A 25,363-nucleotide genomic window follows, 5' to 3' on the forward strand; every position below is an offset into this window, starting at 1 on the left:
TTCACAAGAGAACACCGAGTGTCCTCTTACCCTCCTTCCACACTCAGAATGTGTTATGCTGTACATGTATCACTAAATTGCTCAAAATCCCTATCTTGTTTCTGTGTTTCCTTGTACATATTTTGATTCCTTATATTTCTACACCAGTAGCCCTTCATGTGTGTTTATGCCTCGGGAGTGCTGGGAGACATCGAGGATAACGGCCAATAGCCAGGAACCAAGGCCAGTTTTCAGTGGGTAGGGTATGGTATTGATGCCTGTCCATCACAGGAGAGTGAAAGCATGGCTGGTAGTGAGTTCTCCAGCTGGTCTTCCCTCAGCAGGTAGAATGTCCAAGCGGTCATCCTGGGGGTATAGTGACACTCTCTCCAGCCTGGAAGAGCAATAGGGCAGGAGAAACCAAGAGGGTGTTGCATTTTGTTTGCACAGGGAGCAGAGCTGCAGGAAGGGCAGAGTTCTTAAACCATACAAATTTAGGTTTAAATTCAGACTACCTGTGGTGGCATAGATCCTAGGCACTGTATGTAGTGAAGTCTGCTAGAGTAGATAATAGGGTCTAGTTGTGATGGAGGAAAGGGAGGGATACAGAGCTTAGGAGCTGGACAGGTCCCAAAATATTCACCTGCACACAGATATCAACCTATTGTGTTTTCCTCTTTTCCTTCCTTCCAGTTATTGGTTACTTCTTTTGTACCTGTCTTTATATTAAGTAATAATGTATCATAAAACTAAGCACATTCTAAGTTATCTATACAACAAGCATTTGAAGAACCGAAGGTATTTGTCATATAGGAAAAATGAAGCAGAAATAGAAGTCAGTATTTTGGAGAGGTCAGGGAGATCTTTCCAGAAAAGTTATGCTGTAAGAGTTAGGAACAGAGAAAGGTGGCTCACTTGGATGTGATTCTTATTCTATGACATCATGTCTTGCTTTTCTTTGGCTAGCTTTCTCACTGTTCTTCATTTGGACCTTGATTAAGCCACACCCCTCAAGAGTCCAAGAATGGTACTGCAGATGCAGTGAATGTGTTTGGACAGAGCTGAAGTCAGGAGCTCTAGTGTTAGTGGTGTTGGCAGGAGGCTACCACCAGAGACACCTGTGTGCTCTGGTGACTGTCATCAACCCAGACTGCTCACACGTTTACCTCACCTGCATAGCATCAATCATCTATGCACCATCTCCAAACCCAGTTTCTCCTCACTGTACATGAGTTTATATTGTGTCTGTCGGAAGTTCACTTAACCTGGCTGCTCTTCTCATGCCTGGCACATTTGTCCAAAGGGCTTGCAAATGTTCTTATTAGTGAAGAAAGGTGGTGAGAGAGGTCCCAAATCAAGTCATATGTCTGCCTTGAACTATAATATAATGACTGTCTCATCTCTAACTCTGATCACTATATTCCCACTGTGAATAGACTGAAGTGTTTAAGTTACTTTTATTTCTGTATGTGTAACCAATTGTCTTCTAAGGAGAATTCCCCATTTATCAGCCCTGTTGAGAAGGGTGCCCTTGAAGATTAGATGCTCCTTCTCATTGTAGCCCTGGGTGAATGTCCCCCTTATAGGGGTAAACTTACTGAGAGCTGTTTGTTTCTTTTTTGTTTTAATGGTCCTGACAGCTTCTACAGTATAATGAATAATGAGAAACTACCACTACTTTTCATCCTGGATTATCAACATACTTAGATATTTTGGTTTTGTCTGTTTTGCTTTAGAAAATTAGTCACTTTATCTGAGTAATTCTCAGCTAGGAAAAAAAAAACCAAACCTTAAAAAAATGCTTAAGCAGTCAACTTGTCGGGGTGTGTATTTTCATGGCAATTATTTTTAATCATTGTATTATCTTTCATGTTTGAAAGAACTTGCAAAGACAGACTCACATAACATTTCACAGTACATTTTTTTGACATGAGAGATACAGAGAACAATGTGTATTTGTATTGGTGGAGGAATTAAATACAGGGTGTTTAAATTCCACAGATCACATAGAAAGGCATGTTTCAGTCATGTTTTACCAAATGGCAAGAGTTTGTAGTTACAGCTTTCTTTTGTGATGGTTTGACTTTATGACTAATTTTTTAGCCTACTATTAGTAGTATAAATAGGTTTTAACCTAATAATGATTGCAAGTTTTAAATTTTATGAAAACCTGGTATATTTATGCTTCAGCTGGATTCTCTTTTTGAATTCATTTCCATTTTGTTTTTGCATTTTGACTTTTAAATTAATTTTATAACTGGAAAATATTTTATGTTATTTTGTATATTTCAGATAATTAACTTTTAAAATATACAAAGTTAATTAATTCTTCCAGAAAGTGATTAAATTATTAAATAATTCCTTAAGAGAGGAGTTTAAATTACAAACATATTAAGAGTATTAAAAACAACAAAAGCCATCTTTTGAGTTGTAGAAATTCCTGAGCACAGATCCTGGACTTTTATATGCATGCCTGTGTTGCATTAGCTAAATGGGAGCTAACTTCCTAGAAGTAAAAATAAATATTTCAAAGCAAATAATTTACAGTTACAAAGTACTCTAATGGGTACCAACACACACACACACACACACACACACACACACACATGTACTGATCACATAGTAGCTGTTGCATAGTACTTGAATATTTGTGCTAAAGTACAATCTCTTCAAAACCATAAAATAGGAAATGTATTGAAATCCTACTTTAAATGTCTTTCACATATTCCCATGAATATCTGAAAACTGACTCTATGCATGTGGTGAGATACATTAATGTTGATAAAATACTTCTGTGTAGAGCCCATTGTGTTCTGGGACAACTAGATGCCAGCATCCTGCAGCTTACTGTATTTGATGTAGTCTCCCGACAACACAAAGTAGGGAAATTTCCTTGAGAGCAACTAGCAAAACCTTCATATTTTTGGCACTGTTAAGAATGTTATTCCATTATTTGACACTTCCTTCATTTACTCCCCAAACTGTAACTGTCCAATAGGCTACCTAGACATATTAATCTGGGTAGTTCTCAGTAAAAGCAAATCCAGTGAAATCCCTGGGATCCAATCATAGACTCATAGAGAGCCCCACCATGAGTGTCTGTACTGTTACAGCTCTGCATTGTCTCAAAGACGTTAATTTTTTTCATGAGTTAAAACAAATTCATTATTTTGCATACTAGTTTCCATCTCTGGAAAGATGATTATAATGATACCTAACTACCTCACTGGGGTGGAATAACTAATTGTTCATTGTAAAGTGTTTTCTAAGTACAAAGTGTTAGATAAATGGTTATTACTGCAGTTGTCATTATTATTATCATTATGGTGTAAGCGTGAAAGATGAAAGGTGCTGGATAATTGCACGATATGGTGATGCTGTATTCAAATAAAGGGGAATAACCGGAATTGTGGGATAACAAAGCTCACAATACACACATGTGGTAGAGGATAGTTTCTCTTTTAGAGAAAGATAATTCAGATAAGTGTTAATTACCCACAAATAAGCCCAAGGATTATGTATATATATATGTATATATATATATATGTATGTATGTATAGATATGGACAGAAGATCATTCCAACAGCAGTTAATTTCCTCTATGCAGTAGGTGTTTTGAGGAACCTTTGTTTCAAACATGTAAATGTTCAGGTAATAAACTAATTATGTGCTTGAGAAAGGGGCATTCCAGTTTCACGTAACATATGCTAGGCCAGGAAGAGGAAACCTAAACATAGCCTCAGGGTAAGACTGCGTTGAGCCTATCAGTTAAGTTACATGAAGAAGACCAATAAAATAGAATTATTTCATGTTCCAGCATGTACTTGACACCAGGGAAGAGCAATGAATCCAACAGAAAAGAAAGTATAATTAGAAGGCAGTGAGGTCTAGAGAACTATGAGAGAAGGAGACACCTAGCAGGAGCTGTCAAATATATAGGAAGAGTGGTAGTCAACCTTGAAGGGTGAAGAGGTAGTTATCTTCACAGGGCACCTGATTGGCCATACAAATAGCAGCAAAGGAGACCTGAACAGTCTGCAGTTTACTGAGGTCAGTGTCCAGGGACACTGAGGGTGATCTCACTTGGAGCCTAGTTCAAAGAGCTGAAGATTCTTGAATACCTGTGGTGTATTTTTTAAAAAAAAATATTTTCATTCACTTCAAGAATTTCTTAAGATGCATTTTGGTGACATTCACCTAACTCAGTGGCTTTCAACCTTCCTAATGCTATGACCCTCTCATATAGTTCCTCGTGTTGTGGTGACCCCAATTATGAATTGATTTCGTTTCTACTTTAAATTGTAATTTTGATACTGTTGTGAATAAAGTGTAAATATCTAATATCCAGGACATCTGATATGTGACTCCCAAGGGGGTCATGATCCACAGGTTGATAGCCACTGCCCTCACTCTTATTTAAAAGTCCTTACCCCTCCCACCCACCTTCATGTACTTAAAAAATAATCTATTTATTACTTGTGCTACCCATATATTCATGAGCATGGAGCCATCAACAGGAGAGTAGTCGACTTACCAGGAGTCATACCCTTAAAAAAACCTGACTGTCTCTCCCTCAGACACTATCAACTGTCCTTAGCTCCTCAGTGTGTGATGGGGATCTCATGCCTTGCTAGACTATTGACTGGCTTAATCATGTGCAGCTAACAACAGCTGTTGTGAGATCATGAGCACAGTGGTTCTGTCACTTCCAGAATATTCTGTTTGACCCAGCACTCCCTTATCTCTGGTTCTTACATTCTTTCCAACCCCTCTTCTTGGATGGATGGTCCCTAAGCCTTGTGGGAGAAGCATAATATAAATGTCCTCTTTATGACTGAGTCCTCCATTGGTACTTGTTCTCTGTAGTCTGAGCATTTTGATTTTCTGTGTTAACTATTGTCCACTGCACAAAGAAACTTCTCTGATGAAGTCTAAGAGCATATTGGTATAGTGATATGAATTTAGAGGACAGTTTTGCATTGTATTTATCAGAATCATAATCATACTATATACCTGAGCCTTACAACTTATAAATGGAAAATATCAATAAGTTCGAGATGTACAACTTGGAATAAGTGTCTGAGAAATGGTCATTATCAGGCATTCTCTAGAAAATGGTTCACTATTGGGCATTCTCTAGGAAATGACCAGTTTTGGGCATTTTATAGGACATTACCAGTATTGGTCATTCTCTATGAACTGTTCAGTACTGGAATTCTCTAGGAAATGGTCCATAATGAGCATTCTTTAGGGACATGGTCACCAATGGGCATTTTCTAGAAGATAAACAAAATTGCTTTATTAAGAATGAATGTATAGAACTTTGCTTTTGCTTCAGGCATATATATTATACACAATAAATAAAAAACTACTTAAGACCTCAAAACAGTCACAATGAACACAAAACCCTCATTAGGTTAAATATCTACTAACTCTCCAACTTTCTCAAAGTTGAGCACACAACACTGTTGACAAATATGGTATGATGCCCATACCACTAGGTAATTTTTCAGGACATAGACCAAAAGATTTTCCCAAAACTCCAAGTTTCATTTTTCTTATAGCTAAAAAGAGCATAATTTATTAGTCACATTGATTTTTAGAAGCATAACCCTACAGGTGGAGTTTTCCCATCCTGGTAGCCTCTTTCAAATTACCACACAGAGGCTTATATTAATTTGAAATGCTCAGCCAGTAGCTCAGGCTTGTTACTAGCTGTTACATTTACATTAACCCATAATATTTCTTACCTATGCTCTGCCATGTGACTTGGTACCTTTTCTCAGTACACATGTCTGTGTGTCTCTTTGCTACTTCTCTGACTCCACTCTTCCTCTTCCCAGAGTCTTTGTTTCTGGATGTCCCACCTATACTTCCTATCTGGCTATGGTCGTTAGGTTTTTATTAACCAATGAGAGTAATACATATTCATAGTGTACAGAAGGTTTATTCCACAGCATAACCTTGTATCTGTTAGTACCAAACACACTTTCCACTATTAGTTATTCTTCTATGGGAAGTCTTGTGTCTGGCACCACTCTGCATTTAAATATATTAAAAGTATCATCCTTCTAGTTGTTTCTCTGTGAAAGTTAGATTACAGGTTACATGGCTGCATGGATTGTGACGGGTCTATGTACTTGCTGTATTCTCAGGATACTGCAGAATGTATTATATATATTAGGCATCTATCACCTAACCTTTGGATGGGTGAGTCAAGGAATAGTAACAATAATTATCATATATGAAGGTCTGGCATTGTGCCAGGGACTGTGATAAGGTTTATACAGACATTGTCTATTTCAGTCTTACTAGTATTTCTAAAATATTATACTATCATCTACTTTGTACAGTTAAATGATCTGAAGATCAGTGAGGTAAGGATGAATAAAATAGTCAATAAACCTAACATATGATCTAAACCTTCCAACTTTCCATCAGGGTTATAACCATTGTACTGTAAACTGTTTCCTGTTCACACAATTTGTTAGGAGATAATGGAAGCCAAGTGTGTTCAAAGTACTTGGGCAGAATGACCTACTGTTTGGTGACTGACAACTGAAGATACAGAGAAATTTTGACACCACCTAGGATTCTAGGATTAAAAGAAAAAACACTGAAAGACCTAGCCAGCTCATTACTGCATGTTGCTAACTGTTAACATATTTTATCTCAAGCAAGTTACCAAACAAGCAACCTCTAAGTCCTCAGTCACAACTAACTTCAAAGGAAAAATGAGTGGGTTCAAGAATTTCTGTAATCCACACTCAGGTTATATCTATGGACTAGCAAAGAATAAAGACTCTGACCGAAACCCTTAAGGGGAAAATCAGACATTAGAATAGAATGGTGATTATCAGGAGGAAAAGATGAGGTGCCTATCTTAAATCCAGTGGATTCAGAGCTCCAGTTTGAAAAGACAAAAACGTACAGGAGATGGTCTGTTATCACACTGCATAGTAGTAGGAAGGAATGCATCTAACAGTGCTGATCTGTGCACTGGGTAAAATTATAAAGTTTATGATATGTATGCACATACATATATTTAGATATATAAAAAGGCCAGACAAAAATCTGTCACTGAATAATCCATGATGTTATTACTATAGTTAGCTGATGAAGAATTCACAACATTTTATCAATAATATAATAAACTGAATTAACTAAAGGGAACCTGTTTAAAGACTGTAGGAACGATAAATCTCCCATTCAAAGGACAAGGCTGGCTTGCTTTGGGAGGTTGGGAGGTCACAGGTTGAAGGCCAGTTTGGGAACTCTGGTAGGCCCTATCGCAAAATAAAAAGTAAAAAGGTAGGAATACAGCTTAGTGGTAGAACTCTTTCCCAGAATCTGAGTGGTTTGAACCATCATAATATAGATGATTTGATTGTATAAACCTTGAATAAATCCAACAAATTTTCCATATAAAAGCATATTAGTGTAAAATATATATTAGACTCAAAAGTTCCAATATTTGAACATGAGAGGATAAAAGTATGTCTACAAACAATAAGATAATTAGTCTGTCCAAGTTAATGAGACAACGTCTCTCAGTAAACATATATTACTAGAATAAAGAGTGGGCTAGCAGTTGTAGTGTATGCCTTTAATCCCGGCACTTGGTAGGAAGCAGGCAGAGTTTGAGATCAGCCTGGTCTACAAAGAGAGTTCCAGCACAGATAAAGCTGTTACACTGAGAAGCAGTATCTCAAAATACAAAGAAACAAATAAATAAAATAATAAAAAACTGAAGCAGGGATACTGGGGGATAAATAAACAGATATGGCTCATAATGTTGAAAGGGTCAACTGACCAGGGAGATGTAACAATTAGCAACACTCAAGCACATCTAATGAGAACTTAAATTCATGGATCCCAAACAATATAACTTACAGGAGAAACAGATTATTCAATAGCAATACTTGCAGATTTCACTATGGGATAATTTAATATAGATATGAAAGTGTATTCTTTTCTCAACATTTTTCACTTTTTTGTCTTTTTTATTTTTAAATTTAAGTTAGAAACAAGGTTGCTTCACATGTCAATCCCAGCTCCCTTTCCTCTCCCTTCCCTCCTCCCACGTCCTCCCACCAAACCACCCCCCTCCCCCAATCCCCACTCTTTTCCCCAGGGAGGGCGAGGCCTTCCATGGGGGATGTCCATAGTCTGTCATTTCATCGAGGGAGGACCTAGGCCCTGCCCCATGAGTCCAGACTCCGTGTTTAGCTGTGGGTGTCTGCTTCTGCTTCTATCAGCCATTGGTTGAAGGTTCTGTTTCCCAGACTCTCTGGCAGTGGGACTGTAGGCTGGCACTCCCCTGATCCATGTCCTAAATCCATAGATGAGGGAGTACATACCTAACTAAATAAAATAATTTAGTGTAGAAGTATCATAGGCAAGATTTAAAAAGGAACCATATGATTAAACAACCCATCCTTCCTTTCAAGTATAAATAGCTCAGGCAGTGACTGCAAAGTAGGCTTTGTTCTTAGGCACACATAGAACATTTCTAAGGTGAGTCATATGATTGACTAAGCAAACAGAGAAAGGATGTCACAAACTACAAATATTAAGACAAAAGAGAATATAGCCATATGGAACCTCAATACATTTTTTAAAAAATCAAAATGAAATATCTTGAGCAATTTGTGCCAAAATTGGTAAATTTGTGTAAAATAAATCTCTGTATCTTTCTCACCTCTGTTTTTATCATAGTTTAGATATATACTTACTCTCATTTATAACATTATTTATTTTTGCTTTGTATACGAAACTATTCATTAGAGCAGGGGCAAATTGTAATATCTTGTGTTAAGTGATTATATTTGATATTTTGTAGTATCTGGATCAACAAAGATGAATAAAATGTAGTTACTAACTATTAAATTATTCAATATGCTTAAGAAGATGTCCCCATCGAAGAACAACCATGTGATAAATGATGATTAGACTATGTATATTATGTGATGTGTTCTTTATTTCTCAAGTTTATGTATAAGTTAAATCATTTAAAATAGTTAAATAATCCCTGACACATTATTAATAATGAAAAATTATTACCTATTTTACTGTTCCATATTAATATGATAATAGTATAATTCTGTCTTTATCAGTTCTGATTTAGAGGTTCTAATGGTCTCTGACTGTTTTAGTCTGTATAGAACAATACAGTAAAGCAAATATTCAAGTGTGAATAGTCAGACATAAAAACTGAAATGTAAAACTTCAACCTCATACTTATATTTTTCAAAAAAATATAAGTATCTGATATGAAAATCAAGATCGTTTTAGAATACAGATTGGTTTCCTCCGGAAATTGTATGTTTTCCAGTAGTATTGCAGCGGCATTTCAGTTATGTAGATTTCTGGTAGGTGCTTGAACTCACTCAAAGTTTATCTTTGGTCAAGGCAATGTGATTACTACATACAGTTTCTCTTTAGTTCTAAGCTTAGTAATGACAGAAAACTATATAGAAAGGAAAAGTGTTTCTGGTTATTCAAGTATTCAGAGGACACTGAAATTTTTGCTAAATGTAGACATAAATATTTTTAATTGATAAAGAAACATGAAAAATTAAGTGTTTATCCTCACAAGCCATATGACTGGGAAGGAAACATACTTATTTTTATGTCCTTATCTTACTGAGGAATCTGAGACAGAATTGTTGCCAGTTTTTAAATCCTCCTCTCTGAATATTTTAGTGCCATCAAATGGGAATGATTTGGATCAGTTACAAGATTATGATGGGAATGATGGAATGGTGTAATGATTTGGAGCAAGTCTTGTCCTGTCTCAGGAGAACTTATAATTGGGTTGTGTTTATGATAGGCACATGATGAGGAGACATCAAACTGGAGTACCTCCTTAACCCTCCTCTGACTCTCCAGTCTTTGCCACTGTTTTGGTCGTTTTGTTTTGTTTAAAGAGGCAACGAAAAAACATTTATCTGATTTTACTATTTCATAGGTTCTTCTGGAAGTCGTGAAGTGGAACCTAACGGAAGTCCTTTTCTGGTTATTATTTATGTTCATATAAACCTCATAAATCTCATGGAGAAACTCTCAAGGGTGCTTTTGATACCCTAATGTTACAAGATAAGTATCAGTAAAAACCCAGGAAAGGTGGATGAAGGGAACTGGGAGGAATGTGAACCGGTTAGGATCTGGTCCAGAGCTACAAGGGGAGAAGGCTGTCTTTTGTTTGCCTGAAGATAATTGAAGCAGTGAACATGATTGTGCACCAAATCAGAACTTGAGTTTAATTGTTAAGGAAACTACTTTTTTCTTTGAGTCAATGACACATTTGGTTATTCAGGAATTCAGTTCTGATGATGACCAAGATAAGAGTGGACAGGACTGAGATTGAATCTTCAAAACAGGTTTGATAAAATGGGTAATGCATATACTCTTTTTGGACAATAACTACCCCCTGCCTGACAAAAGTACTTATGGACTTTTTGAATTTTTGTAATCTAAAAATGGCTTTTGGTACCTTCATCATAGATAATCTTAAATATTCCTCTGGTTCAGTGTATAACTTCATCATTGAACTCAAGTTGTGTTCAATTCCAAGCTATGCACATAGGCTTAAACACTTTTGAATTGCTTTTGTGAAAAAGGACAACTTCAATTATTGCAACTGTTTATTTTAACGTACTTTTAAAGAATAAATAAATAAACTGTACATGTCAGCAAATAGAGTTATATATGCTATCATATGTTTGATTTAGCCACCCTGGGGACAGAATGCTTTCACTGGTAGCAAGTCCAATAGACCCCATTCTGTGGAGTGAGTGCCCTTTGGGGCCACTTTCTGAACTTGTTCCATCGCATTGGGCCATCCCACACAGTAGCGAATGAGTTTCTTTGAACCTCTTTATTACTTAAGACACATTATAGTTCCGAGGAGGGAAATTGAGGATTCTAGCTGTATTTGAAATGAGATGGAGCACGAGTGAGAAAGTGTACAGGTACAGAAAGTCTCCTGGAGTTGGCACAAATTCGTAGGGATGTCCGGGTTGGAGATTTGTAGAGGCAAAGGTAAAGTTCAAATATTCAGGCATCGTAAACCTGTCAGTGGAGGGCCATCATCTACCACATTAGCCAGACTGAACAGGCACTATTTTTCTTTTCTACAAATAGGGTGTATCTACAGAAAATTACATGTAGTGAGACCTTTGTTAGTAATTTTCAGGAATTTCTAGTAAGCAAGTTGTCTTTTGCTTCCCAGTTGACATGACTGCTGTCTCAAGTGAGAAAGCACAGACTTCTTAGAGTGGGGACATTCCCGCCATCAGGGAATGAGAAGATACAGTGTGAGGGATTAGCAGGCTCAAAAAATGGGAGATGACAAGGATCTGAGAGTGTAGGAAACATGGGACCACGTTAGGTCACCCAAGGAAAGAAATTTTGGCCAGGCAAAAAGTGCAGAAGGCGGGGGAGGGGAAGTAAAACCTTTAAAGGAGACTCCTACTTGCTTACTCCTTTGGAATTGAAGGGAGACTTATGGATAAAGCTTTGCTGGGTGGAAGCCAGGACAAGGTCAGCTCAGAATCCGTGTTTCTTGCTGCCTCCCAGATCCACTCTTCACCTTTTCACATGTACACACACATTCTGCTCCAGAAGAAAATCTTGTCTGAAATCAAGTTTGTCCTCTCCTGTCTTGCGTTTATATAGTTGTTAGAGGCAAAGATCAAAGCTGGAAAAGGGCAACTTTGAAGGGGAAACGCCTTTCCTAATTCATGTTTGAGATTTTTTTCTAGCCTGGTTTCCTAGGAAAACTATGCCTGCAACTAGAGGCCTAAGTTGTGCCATCTGCATACATAACATCACACACAAATAAAAGCAGATGATGGAATTTCACCTAAGGTCTGTACGTGCCCAGGAAGGCTTCACAGGCTCCAAATGCCTGCTTTTATCTTATACATCGAGAAGCCCATTCAAGCCTTCAGGGCTTTGCCAACTTGGCAAGAAAGAGAGTTGGCAAGCTTCCCATGCTGGGTTTCCTTTAGTTGAAGGTTTTGAAGTGGGTCTGAGGCTGATGAGCGAGGCTGTGATAAAGGCTGTGTGGAGTCCTTGTGAGGTATCCTGTTTGTTGACTGTGAGCTTTTCATCATTGGACATGAATGGAAAGTGTCATTCCTTTGCCCGGGTATTCCCCTTTTCTGTGCGCTTAAAGCTACCTTAGAGAATTCCCAGCTACCATATGAAGCCGTAAATTCTCTCGGCAAATGCCTGTTTTGACCGAGAACTTTAAAGACATATGGCAAAAGTTTAAACAAGTCCTAATTGATGGGGTTTAAACACTGTATGTAGTAATTAAATAGTTAAATTAATGAAAAAAAACCCTAAAGCACCCCTTGTACTTTTCGTCTTTAATCTTTCTCAAATTTTTCTTGAAGACTTAAAATTCATGAATGAAGGGAAGGAAATAGAGTTGCTAAATTTCCCAAGTACTCCATTAAAAAATTTGAGTTTATATGTCTAAATTGGAGATGGGGCTACTGCATGGTTTCCTTTCTTTTGCATGTGTGGTGTACATTTGAATGTTTATATGTGTGTATGATTGCAAGTATGTATGTTTTCATATGTGTAGAGTATGCATGTATGTGTATGCACATGTATGTGAACACTAAAACCCGATGTTGGGGTGTTTTCCTTGGTTGTTCACCACTGTGTTTCTGATACAGTCTCTTGATGTAACCATTGTTCACTTTAGTCTTTCTAGCCAACTTGCTTATGGTATGTGTCTGCCTCACCAGAGCTTGGATTATAGACCAGTTTTTAAATGCGTGCATGGGATCCACATTTCTTTCTCAGCAAGTGTCTACTGACATGTGTCCAGCCCCCTCCCCAGAGCTCCATTAAAATGAAATTCCCAGGGAATGAAAAGAAATTGTAAATAAATCATTGTTGCCAAAACAAAAAGGTAAGAATACTTTAAAGACACATCAAAGACTAGAGTTGATACACTTAAATTGTTTCTCTATAAATGAAGTATTATGAAAATTAAGCATCTTAGTAGAAATCTCTCTCTCCTTTAATGTTTCTTTACAATCAGAATATATGTTCTATTCTTCATACAAGTCACTTTGAAATTTCTTCTCTTTTGTTTAAATTTTTAAGGTAATGATTTGTTCATGTGGGTGTGTGCATATGTATGCACATGCCTGGGACTAGAGACTGACTTTATGTGTCTTTCCTCGATTGCTTTCCACTTTATTTGTTTGTTTGTTTGTTTATCTATTTATTTACTAGCCATGTCTTTTTCAATGCACCTGACGTGATTCTGTTTAAATGGCTGGATAATGAGCTCCAGAAAACCAGCCGTTTGTGCTCAACAACTGCCATTATGCCTGGGTCTTTGAACATGGTTTATAGAATCTGAACTCAGGCCCTCATTCTGGTACAGCAGGCATTTACCAGCTTAGCTTCTGCCCTGCTGCTTAAAAATTGTTGACAGTTTCATACATATGTAAACTGTGTTTTTGCTCTTTTCACTGCCATTATCCTTTCTCACCTCCTCATACACCTATAAAGCCTCTCCCCTTTCTTCTCCCAAAGTCCCCCTTCAACTCTCATGTCTTGTTTGTTAATTGTGTTGTTTTTAAAACCCACTGAACTTATCTGGGCTGTTCACGTAAGTGTAGGTTGAGTGTTATTTGCTAAAACATGAACACCTTAACAGTGTGTACACCACAGAACAAAGGACTCACCTCTTGCAAGAACAATCAGCCGCCAGTAATTTTCATGGACAAGCAGATCTCAATTCACCAGCATCCATATTGACAGACTTCATTTTGTGCATGTATTCTGCAGTTAGCCACAGCTGCTTAAGTTCAGTAGAGCAACAGTTTCGTCCTGCCCAGAAGACAACATTTTACAGCACTTTGCCCCTTCCTCTGTCCCGTACATTCTTTATGTCTCCTATTATGTAGTATTCCCTGAGCTCTGGAGGAAGTGATATAGATGCTCCATTTAGGGCTGGGTGCTCAAAAGTCATTTATTCTTAGCACTCTGGGCAGTTTATAAGTGTTTACATTAACCATCAAGCACTGTAAAGAGAAGTTTTCTGACATATTATTATAAACATCAGCAAGAAGCAAATTGATACCATGCCCATTTAACTAAACAGCCATAATGGTTCCCCTTCTGGGCCTAAGATTTTGTCCAGATTCATAGCATTAACAGGTCTGAATTCTTTCCTATGTAACTACTCCCAAATCTAGTTAGAAAATGGTTGTTTAAGCACAAAACAGTTACCAGAGACTGAAGCAGAAAAGAAAGACATTGACTAGACCCGAAAGTTCCATTGAGGAGACATTTGTACCTTCTGCTCTAAGGCTCAGGGAAAATAGTAGAAGGAGGCATAGAAAAAATGTAAGAGCCAGAAGATAGGGAGAAGGGCTGAAAAATGCCATCATTTGGGCTGAATTGAAATCAGGCACCCGCAGCAGGTAAGACTGTCAGGGAACCCTAGCAGAGTTCAGAAAATAATTCCAAATTGACTGTACAGAGGACCCAAAGTAGACTCAATGGGTCACATATAAATAAAATAGACATAAATCTAGGGGTTTGTATGGGATTGGTAGGAGTGGGAAGGACAGAACAGAGGTTTGGAAAAGTGATGATAACATATTCTAATTAATGAAATTCCAGTTTCATGAGTAAAATCTCTTTTAGTGAGCTATTATGTGCCATGGTGGCCATAGTTACTAATAAGGCATTATATCATTGTTATTTCAAAGTTTCTAAAAAAGGAACCATTTTACCAAGATGATATTAAAAGTGAGGGAAATTCCCCCAATCCTGGAGGATAGTCAAAGCCAAGACACTGAAGGTCAAGAAAACAGGACAGAGAAAGATCCACATAAACAGAATGGGGAACATTGCATGTCACTCACCTCTGGGTAACCCAGGACACTGATTGGGCATCTCAGCCCAAGGAAGCAAGCTTGAATACTGTGGCATCATCAGAGTCACACCGACCACTGAGAAAACAATGAATAAGATAGTGACAACGACAAACTTTGTTTCTCGTAAATGTTAAGGTCAACAAGCACAAGTTCAAACAGTCTGTGAAGATGCCCTGTCATACCAATGTGGCCAAAGTCAACACTCTGCTCTGGCCTGATAGAGTGAAGAAGGCAGATGTCCAGTGGACTTCTGACCAGAAGGTCTTGTAAATTGATGACAAAACCAGATCAGACTTAATGTTCTGGTTAATTCTAAGTTCTTTTTTTTTTTACTATAAACACTGATAAAAATGTATTTTAATACTTCAAATATACATACACCACTAAATCAGTGAAATAGTAGATATGTAAATTAGCTTGACTCATTTTACAATGTATAAATAGGCAAAACATCACATATAATTATATAAACATCTGCAATATTATTTTTTAAATAAATAAGAAAAGTATCCATATAGAAAAAAACAGAAAAAACTTGCGAACTCTTTAGGCATTTGCATCCTAGCTTAATTTCTAAATTTTTGTATGTGTTTTTTGTGTGATTGCATGAGTGCATCCATATTTTCTTGCATGTGAGCATGTGCAAGAATGTGTTCATGCATTTGGAGGACTGAGGTCGATATCTTCTTTGATAGTCCACATTATTTCTTGAGGCAGGGTCTCTCACTTGGATCCAGAGCTTGCCAGGTGAGCTAGTTTAGTTTGTCAGTTTGCTCCAAGGATACCCTGAGTAGGCCATGCAGACCTCCTCTTTACTTACACTCTAGAAATCTGAACTCAGGATTTATGCTTGCATAACAAATCCTTTGTACAGTGAGTCATCTCTCTAATCCCAGTTTTGTTCTTGCTTAAAAAATATTGCTTGTGTCAGAGTTCCTAACATTTTCTACTTTGACATTATTATTTTAGATTTTAAAATTGATGGTTTTTTTACTCTGTGTGTGTGTGTGTGTGTGTGTGTGTGTGTGTGTGTGTGTGTGTGTGTGTGAATTTATGTGTGCAGCATGGAGGTACCATGGAGACCAGAAGAGAAAGCATCTGATTTTCTGGTACTGGAGTCAGAGGTGGTTGTGAGCCACCTGATGTGGGTAGCTGGGAAGTGAAGTCGGGTCTTCTAAAAGAGCAATAAAGACCAATAAATACTCTCAATCACTGGGTTGTATCTCTAGGCCCCATTATATCTTTTGATATTTAATTTTAAATGTAATTTTATTTGGGATAGTATGAAATAAAAGTTAAATAATATTTTCCATATTAGCAGGATCTAGAAGGGTGATATACTGAGGCTTTCTTTTCCATCTATTTGTAATGCAATACCTTTGATATATATCCTGCTATTTGTTCTGTGTCTCAAAGTATGTATCATGGTAGATGGCTGTGGTATTTTTCACTTACACTTACATATCTGATGAAGAAATAGTCTCTCTGTAATTTTGCATATAATTGACTTTTTATTCATTGTGTGGATTTCAAAATCATTTGAAATTTTGCAATAGTAATCACAAAATGTTGAACACTCCATTTATTTTAAATATTTCTTTTTCTTAAATATTATTTTATGCTTTTGTTTAAGAAGATACACCTCTGTTATGAAATTTTTGTTTGTACATATTTTATAGTTGATATTATTTTACATCTAGGAATTATTTTCCCAGGTCTGGTGACAACTGATTGTTAATCTATTGCAACATTCTTCTGACTTTTTGTCTGTATTTGAATTCATCTCCTATACTGAATTCACTTATTAAATTGTTTTCTAAATTTGAAACAAAGTCTATCTCCTACCAATGTTTTTACCAATTTTCCTAATTGTGGAATCTACCTCATTAGCTAGAACTCTAAAGACAATGATGTAATAATAATGGTAAGTCAGCCCTTTCTGGTTCTTCTACATCGGAATGGAAATATCTTCTCTGCTCTCATCGTACTTAATGTATATTATTGGAGTTTGGGAAAATAGTCTTTCAGATGAGTCCTCCTATCTGTGTGCGAAGTAAAACCTTATTAAAAGATGGCTGTGGAATATTATCCAATACTTTCTGAGGTGTTTGTTGATATTATTTCTGTCCTTTTACTAAAGGAGGTTATGGAATCGCAGAATCTGAGAGAGAAAAGGTCAAGAGAAAAGGAACGTCAGGTTTAAAATTATAAGGCCTAGCTTCTGCCCTTGTGAAATTTTGGCAAGAAAACAGATAAGGAGAAAGCGTTTTGTCAGCGCTGCAGCATATAATTCACATGGAATTATGCAGTTAAGAGAGGAAGCACAGATATGCGATCTGGAGTCACAGGAGCAGCTCCTTGGAGAATCATGGTCTCTTAACAGTGGGGCAAGACAGCACAAGCTAATTCACGCAGTCAGGAAACCAGAGGAGAGAAGAAAGCATTGAAAGGTGCTTGCAAATTGTCCAGCTTTTCGCTGGAAATGAAAATGAGGTTGATATTACGAAACAATGCAGAAGAGAATTTGTTCTTCTTTACTTGGAATAAACCAAAAAAAAAAAATGACTAAGCAACAACGTATGTGGTTAGTCACTGGGGATTTTACCCACGTAACCATCTTTGAGGGCTTAGAAACTTCCTCATTTTTCTGTTTGAATGTACGAATGAGAACCTTTCTCAGAACCAAGAGTCATTTATCTCTGGGAATGCATACAGAGGAAGGAATTGCAGGGCTGCTGGCTGCAACCTGCTGAAACCATGGGGTTAAAGTGGAAGAGAAGGATATTGGACTTTCTAGTTATCTTGTTAGAATTGGAACACCACAAAAATGCTCAAACTAGGGACTAATGGCAGATCATGTTGCTATAGAAATAATAACCAATTCTTAGTAGATTTGGAAAAAAATTCCTAGCTATAGAAATGATTGTCAGTTCCTGAATTATTTGATTCTTTAAATAAAGCGTACCTGGGTATCTTTAAGTGGCTTCATTTTCCCCATCCCTTACAGAACTCTATATGCTTTATTATGTAGTTTCCCCATACTAGTGGAACCACTTTCATTTTTGAAATTGTCATGTTACAGTCTACACACATGCCAAAACCTTAATACTGTTCTTCTGTTCCCAGTTTTCTAGAGAATTATTCATTCTTTATGTCCACTTCAAATGCAACCAGCTTTGTGTTCTCTTTGCAGAACTTCTACTGGAGAGCTGACTAGTCTCTATTTGAACTCCTAATGCATCTTTGTTTTTCTTTTGTCTTCTACATTGAATACATTTTTACTTGTTTTTGTTATGGACTGTGTGATCAATCCTTCCTCTACCCACTTATTTCCTTAGAATCTCCTTTCTTCAACAGAGCATCAGTACATGTGTGTGCACATATGCATATACACACAGAGGTGATTATATGCACACACATGAGTGAACATACACACACAGGTGCTACTGAAAACTTTCTACAAAAATATTAATGTCATGCACTATAAAGGATGGAGTGGATCAAATGCCTATATTTTACCCAAAATATATTTATCCTAATGTTGTCTTTTCCATATAGTTTACTTTAAAAATACAGTATGTATATATATGTGTGTGTGTGTGTGTGTGTGTGTGTGTGTGCCCGTGCGTGCGAGCATGCGTGTGTGCATGCATACCACAAGGTAGAATTCAGAGAACAACTTATCAGATCCATTGTATCCTTGTGAGTCTCAGTGCTAGAACTCAGATAATGGCCTTGGTGGCTAGCGTCCTTACCTTCTGAGCCATCTCACTGGCCCTCTTCCATACATATTTTCTAAAATGTGTCTTTCATGACCTCAAACAACTTTGTTGTCAGCCCCACCTTGCATGGATTTCTCACTAGTGGGAAAGCTTGGTCCTTGGGAGCTTTCTCCTAACCACAGGCTGCTTGTGGAAGTCTTGTTTTTCTCAAGAAGATCTGTCTCGCTTCAGAGAGCCCAGGGAACTGGAGCAGAAGACCCAGCTGTTCACAGCAGCTAACACTTGTAGTCTGTCTGTTATGTGCCATGCACTTTGCTAAGTACTTGATGTAAACCCTTCAAGTAGGATTTTCTACTGTAGATTCTTATAACTAGGCTTGTCTCCTTTAGACCATGAACAAGCCTATATGAATCTATTGTTTTTCTGTGTTCTCGATACTTAGCAACGTGCTGGCACACAATGTGTAAGCCCTTCATAAATGCTTCCTGGATGAACAAAGAGCACATGAGTATGGACATAATACAATTGCTGACTGTTGATGCAAAAGTTTCACTGTATTCACTGTCTCCTTAACAGTGTTTTTTTTCCCATATGTGTTTTTTGTTTTTTTCCTCACCATGGTACCTGTCTGTTAATTCTTCCTGTGGTTAGTAGAGGCAGTTCAACTGTCCATGGATATTTCCAGTTCTTGCATTTTGTCAGCTAATTACTCTATGAGAATTCTTTCATGTGGTCTCAATTAATATTGAAATGGCTTGTAGTTTTGAACACATTTCACCACCAGTCAGATTTTGTGTCAAGGTAGTGTCATGCCCTGCCCACACAGACATACTTGGGGTTTTAGCCTTGTCAGGTACATTTCTAGAGACTTAATGAATTCCTCTAAGGCCACCATCATTGGATGGCAGGTAAATCCTGATCCTGGTCCAGGCCAAACCAAAGCTACTCTTTTTCCTTTTTCTATTCCATAATAAACTATTGAGTGAAATACTCTTACACATAGTATTTTTTGGAGAACCCTGCAGAGGAAAACCCTTGGTTCATGTTCTTGTTATTTCTAAAATAGCAATATAGACTTTAATAACTTTTGTGATATGCTCTTCATATTAGATATCTGAGGCAGTATAATATAATGTAGAAAACAAACACAGTCCATCTAAACAAAAACACCTCACCCTCAAACAAAAACAAATAAGACAAAAGTACAATTTAGGAGTTGGGAGACAGCGTTTCCATTAGTGAATCCTGTAGGTTTATCTAAATTGCTCTTCGCAGTGGGTTGGGAGGTTTGAGATAGCTTTTGTAGAGAACATCTTGAACTATGCTTCCCTCCTCTGGCAGGCTGCCCCTTCTGCTCCTCTAGAGGTCTAGAGGCCTTTGGTCTGTGCCATGCAGGACATGTCTTGTTTGTGAAATCCCTGATTCATTTTCTATCCAGCATGAATTTTTATCTTTTAAATCTTAAAACTTTGATTCCCCCCTCCTACTTTACCTTTCTCTGTGGCATTTGGCCCTAGTTGCTAATGATTGCTTTCTTTATATGGATTTGAGGTCTTCCAGTCAATTTTGTGAATAAAGTCTATGATAAATTACATCCTCATGGATCCAGTCTCAGCATCAAGCATTAGAATGTGGACTCACAATTCTAGAAGACAAGGTCACTGAGAGCAGGTGTTTCTGACGGTGCCTTTGATGATAGATGCATCACTCCCTTCCAGAGCTATATTTTAGTAGCTGGCACCCAGCAAGTATCTTTTTGAATGAATGAAGAAAATACCTCTGCCTCATTGAGAGCAGATCTTTCACACAGCTCTGATGAAATGTTGCCTTGGCTCGTCAAGTTGTACTTTTCTTCATTAATTATGTTAAAAGATTTCTTTGCTTTCAGTAGGTTGCATAAGATTCTCTTCTGCTTCTCTGTTTGCACAGATGCTCATTTATTTTATTCTCTTAGTTTTAAGAAGCTGTTATTTCCCTGCTAGAGAACAAGGAAGGACAAGTGGAACAACATCCTCTTCCACGATCTTCTCCCTTAAGGAACACTTGCAGGCCTCAACAACAGATGGCTTCATTTCTCTGACAATCACCAGAAGTTAGAGAGGACCTGCAAGACCACAGCAACCTGAACATTAATTGAGGTCATGAATAAGGAGTAACTCCTTACCTAAATACCCAGTTATGCCAAGTGAAGTTTATCTGATGGCAGATATACTGCACAGCTCTGTGAACATGCTCCCCACTCTGTTCTATACAGAGAGTTCCATATTGCTCAGCAATTATTATTTTTTCTTGTCACCAATGATGTCACCTGCAGATTCAGAAACAGAAAACTTCAGTTTATCGCCCCATGCTGGTGTGACATACGTCCTACCTTTTATGGATAGTGTGTAACCACAGTTTACATTCCCATATCAGGGTGCTTTACTGCCTCCAAACATTTTTCCAGGGTAACCACAACTGAATGGCCCTCAGTGGGAGGGAACTTGTGGGTTTAAACCATCATGGCTGTTAATTCTAGTTTTGTCCTACACTGACATGAAAACTTGCTTCTGGTTTCACTTTTGGCAAGACTGGAAATTTTAATTAGCCTATTAACAGATATCAGACAGAAAGCTCCCTTTTAGAAATTTATTAGACATGTTTTGGGGTACACTCAAACTTTTAAGCAAGATATACTTTGGAGTCAAGATCTTCACAGTGTAGCTGAGTACCCTCTGCCTCGGTCTGAAAAGTCTCTATGTGACTCTTGAGGTTATCAGCTTATTTTCTGCTGACAAGGCCTTGTGTCCATAGTCTAGTTGTTGTGGGTATGAGGATCTGTGCAATTATTCTTTATAAAATACAATAAACATCTGTATTAGTTACTATTCTCATCACTATGATCAAGGACCTAACAAAATTCATTTATAGTCTATTTACTTTGGATCACAGTTTGGTGGCCCAGCCGACAATGAGGAGGAGGACATGGCATCAGGCTTGTTAGACAGCTGATCATATTGCATCTGCAGAGGAAACAGGCAGTGATGACTGCTGATGCTCATCTCACTGTCTCCTTTTTATTCAGTGTGGACCCAAGCCCATGGCATAGTGCCTCTCACAATTAGGGTGTGCCTTCCTATCTCATTTGACTTCATCTAGAAGCTTGCTCACAGCTGTATCCAGGAGCTTATTATATTCTAGGTGATTCTAAATCTTGTCAAGTTGACAATCAATAGTAACTATCACTAACACAAAACTCAAATTTTATCGTAGGTTTTGTTAAGGGCATTTGCTCTACAGTTTATAGTTAGGTCTCTGTGGACGGATCTTGTTATTTCCATCACAACACTAAATAGGAAATGGGGAGTGATATTTATAATTCTGGATCAGAGGTTATGAACCAGAATGCATAGTCACTTTCTTTATGGCAGAGATTGCTTGTTGGAAGCTCTATCATTAACTTTTTCAACTGAATGCATTTTTGAACACTTCTTTGACCAAATCACTCATTGAACCTGGAGGTTACTCACTGATTAGCTTCACTAGGTGGTCAGCAAGTCTCTTGGACCTTTCTGTTCCATTTCCTTCTGGCTCTGGGGTGATAGATACATGCCACTATATCCTTCTTTTCCATGGGTGTTGGGTATTGGAAGTCAGGTCCTCATTCTTGAGGAGACAGAACCCTAGCCCAGAGGGTGTTCACATTCTTAACCACCTTCTCTATTATTAGCCTTACAAGTTGGCAGGGGTGATAGACATGTCCTAAGCTTTCTCTTGAACAGTAGCTATTACTGCAAGAGAATTACTATAGTAAATTGCATCTTCATTCTCACTTTGTCTATTTGCCAGATGGGGACACATGACAGCATGGGGCTAGCAGACATGGGCAAAGGCAAGAACAAGAGAGCGTGTTTGCTTACCATCTAGATCTGTGTGAAGAACCATGAAGGGAATGCTCTTTTCCTAGCCTGTGCTGCCTGACTCAATGGTCCCTTGATGTAACCCTCTCAGGGTAGTGGAGCCAGGCCACACTGAGGATGTGCAGTCTGCCTACTTCGCCATCTACACTGATGCCCTGAAAGCCCTTGAGTTTCACCTAACCTTAACTAGCCTTTCTTCTTCAGTGATTCCATACACCCATGGTGCAACCCCTTTCCTGATTCTCTCAACCCTGTACTGTCTCTGGATTGCTTTGATGTCTCTTCTTCCATGTACTAGGAGGAAAAGCTGAACATTGTGTTCTCATAGCCTCACTGAAAAAAAGTTTGAGGGTTTAGGAATAGATTTACTTATTTTTACATGAAAAAAAAAACAGGTGACAGGCATGGTCTTGATCACAAAAGTTAAAATTCTGAATTTGTGTTTTCAATAAAACTCTTTTATAGCTGACTACTTGGTTCTTACAATATCAACTCCCTCTTTGAGTTTATTGAATATACTGTGAGGTACTTAAAATAGATGTTTGTATTCTCATCTGTTAAGCTGTGCATCATGCATTATTTTATATATAAAAATCTGATCTTGGGACCAACTAGATGACTCAGTTGGTATTATGATTAGGTTGTCATCTTGACTAAATCTAAAATCACTCATGAGGTGGACTTTTAGATGTGTCTATGGAGATTGCTTGATAGAAGTGAGACCTGCCCACTGTGGGTAAAGCCATTCCCTGGCTGGAATCCTAGGCTGTATAAGTGGAGACAGGGAATCAAGCAGTATGCATGTATTTATTTACTTCTTTTCTTATTTGTGGATGTGTTGAGACCATCTGCCTCAAGCTTCAACTACAATGACTTCTCCACTGTGATGAACTCTGGAACTGTGAGCTAGAATAAAACTTGTCTCTCTTATGTTGCTTTTGTCAGAGTATCTAAGCACAGCAAGAGGAAAAGAAAATAACACAGACTGCATGAGCATGAGGATGTGTGTTCAAAACTCCAAAAACCCTTGTGAAAAGTTTGGTGGTAAGGTTCTCAACTATTGTCATAGCACTGGATAGTCAGGAAAGATTCTTAGGACTTGCTGGCCAGTCATCCTAGCCAAATTGTGAGCACCAGATTCAGTGAGAGACTCTGCCTTCAAAAGTTAGATGGAGAATGACAGAAGATAACACCCATTGTAAACCTCTGATCTCTGAGCACACACACATTATGCACATGCTCATATATGTAACACACACACACACACAAGCTTAGCTTAATTCCCCAAAGATTTAAAGGTGAAATAGGGAAATATAATATGCTTATACTTTTCTGCTGGTTATAGTTTAAACATATTTTGTTTCCAGGTAAGTAAAATCCTCAATGTTAACAATAATGTGGCTCAACATTGTTTATTAAGTACTTATTTAGAAGATAGTGATGGAATATTACTACCGTTATTATCCAGTCTTCACTGTATCACAATAGTTATTTACATACTACAGATAGGCAAATGAGGCACAAAGAAGAACAGTATGGTGCAAAAAGTTGTACAATGTGTGACTGGCGAAACTAAGATCCATGGCCAGGCTTGTCTTCTCTGAAATTTGCATCATCCTGTCATATGTCTATGACCAGCAACATTTTACTGTGTGTTATCACAGCAGTGCGTCTATTTTTGGTTATAGTATTCAGAGAGCTGCTAAGTCCTACTCTGCATCTTTAGTGGCATAGAGGTATGTTAATTAGGACAGTTGGATGCTAAAGTACTGAAAATAAATTTGAAATTCATTTGCATTTCCAAACAGAGGTAAGGGAAGATGTCAAATAAATCATGTATTGACATCAACTTGAAGTTCCTGTGATGTTCTCTTCCTTTTCCTGCTGGGCTTCTATTTAGTGAGAACTCAGAGATACTGGATCCATGTTGATAGTCATATAAATACTCTGGGAATTAGCATCCCAACAAAGAACTCCATGCTGGGGATGAAAATTGTGGCCCCAAGAGTTCTGGCACAAAAGCAAAGACTCATTTCCCAGAAGAAAGATAACTCTTCAGTGCAGGTAACTAGGGCACCCAGCTAAATCCTCATGTGCACATTGTCTGGCTTTTCTTTTATTGCTTGTTGGAAGCCCTATCATTAACTTTTTCAACTGAATGCATTTTTGAACACTTCTTTGACCAAATCACTCATTGAACCTGGAGGTGCAATTCTTTCTATGAATACCAGCATTACTGTGGGTACGATGTCCAGAGATTTTGAATGTTTTTTTCTTTCAACCTTGGGAGAAAATAAATTATTTTTTCCATTAGAGATATCTTTCTTCTGGGTTAGACCCAGAGCCCAACTTATGGTCACAAAGTCTGACCTTAATCTACTCCTTGTCTGAGCAAACTCCCATGGGGTGAGAGAGCATTTACCTGAAAATTGATTTCTGATGACAGAAAATTCAGTAAGACTGATGTCATGATGCTAATTAAAACCATGACAAACCCTCTGCCATGATGGCAGCAATCAAATATGTGGTGTATCATGTAGTACAGTAAGCACTGAGTACAACTCAGGATAAATAAAAGTCACCAGATGACTCCAACACTGATATTTTCCATATCCTTTCCAACCTAGTTGTGACTCTCATGGAGCTTAAATGCAAAGAAAAGTCTGTTTTATATACTTTCTGCATCCTGCTTCCTTCCACATCATCCTTTTTTAATTTCCAGCTAATCTCACGTGGTAAAAGATATCTGCTCTGTCAGGTGGCATCTTGATTATAAGAAAACCCAGTGTTGGCTTTTGGAATAATTTGTACTGTATCCATTCATAGTTGATATTGTTTCTTTATG

At 37.7% G+C, this 25,363-nt stretch overlaps 1 protein-coding gene across 2 annotated transcripts in view; it reads left to right on the plus strand.

Annotated features, from left to right (window-relative positions):
* Positions 1-25,363, plus strand: part of Macrod2 (mono-ADP ribosylhydrolase 2) — a 1,968,454-nt gene that overhangs the window by 447,061 nt on the left and 1,496,030 nt on the right. The gene's annotated exons all lie outside the window — the stretch shown is intronic.

The sequence above is a fragment of the Mesocricetus auratus genome, unplaced genomic scaffold (genome assembly GCF_017639785.1).
Source record: "Mesocricetus auratus isolate SY011 unplaced genomic scaffold, BCM_Maur_2.0 Super-Scaffold_100004, whole genome shotgun sequence".
NCBI classification, from domain to species: Eukaryota; Metazoa; Chordata; class Mammalia; order Rodentia; family Cricetidae; genus Mesocricetus; species Mesocricetus auratus.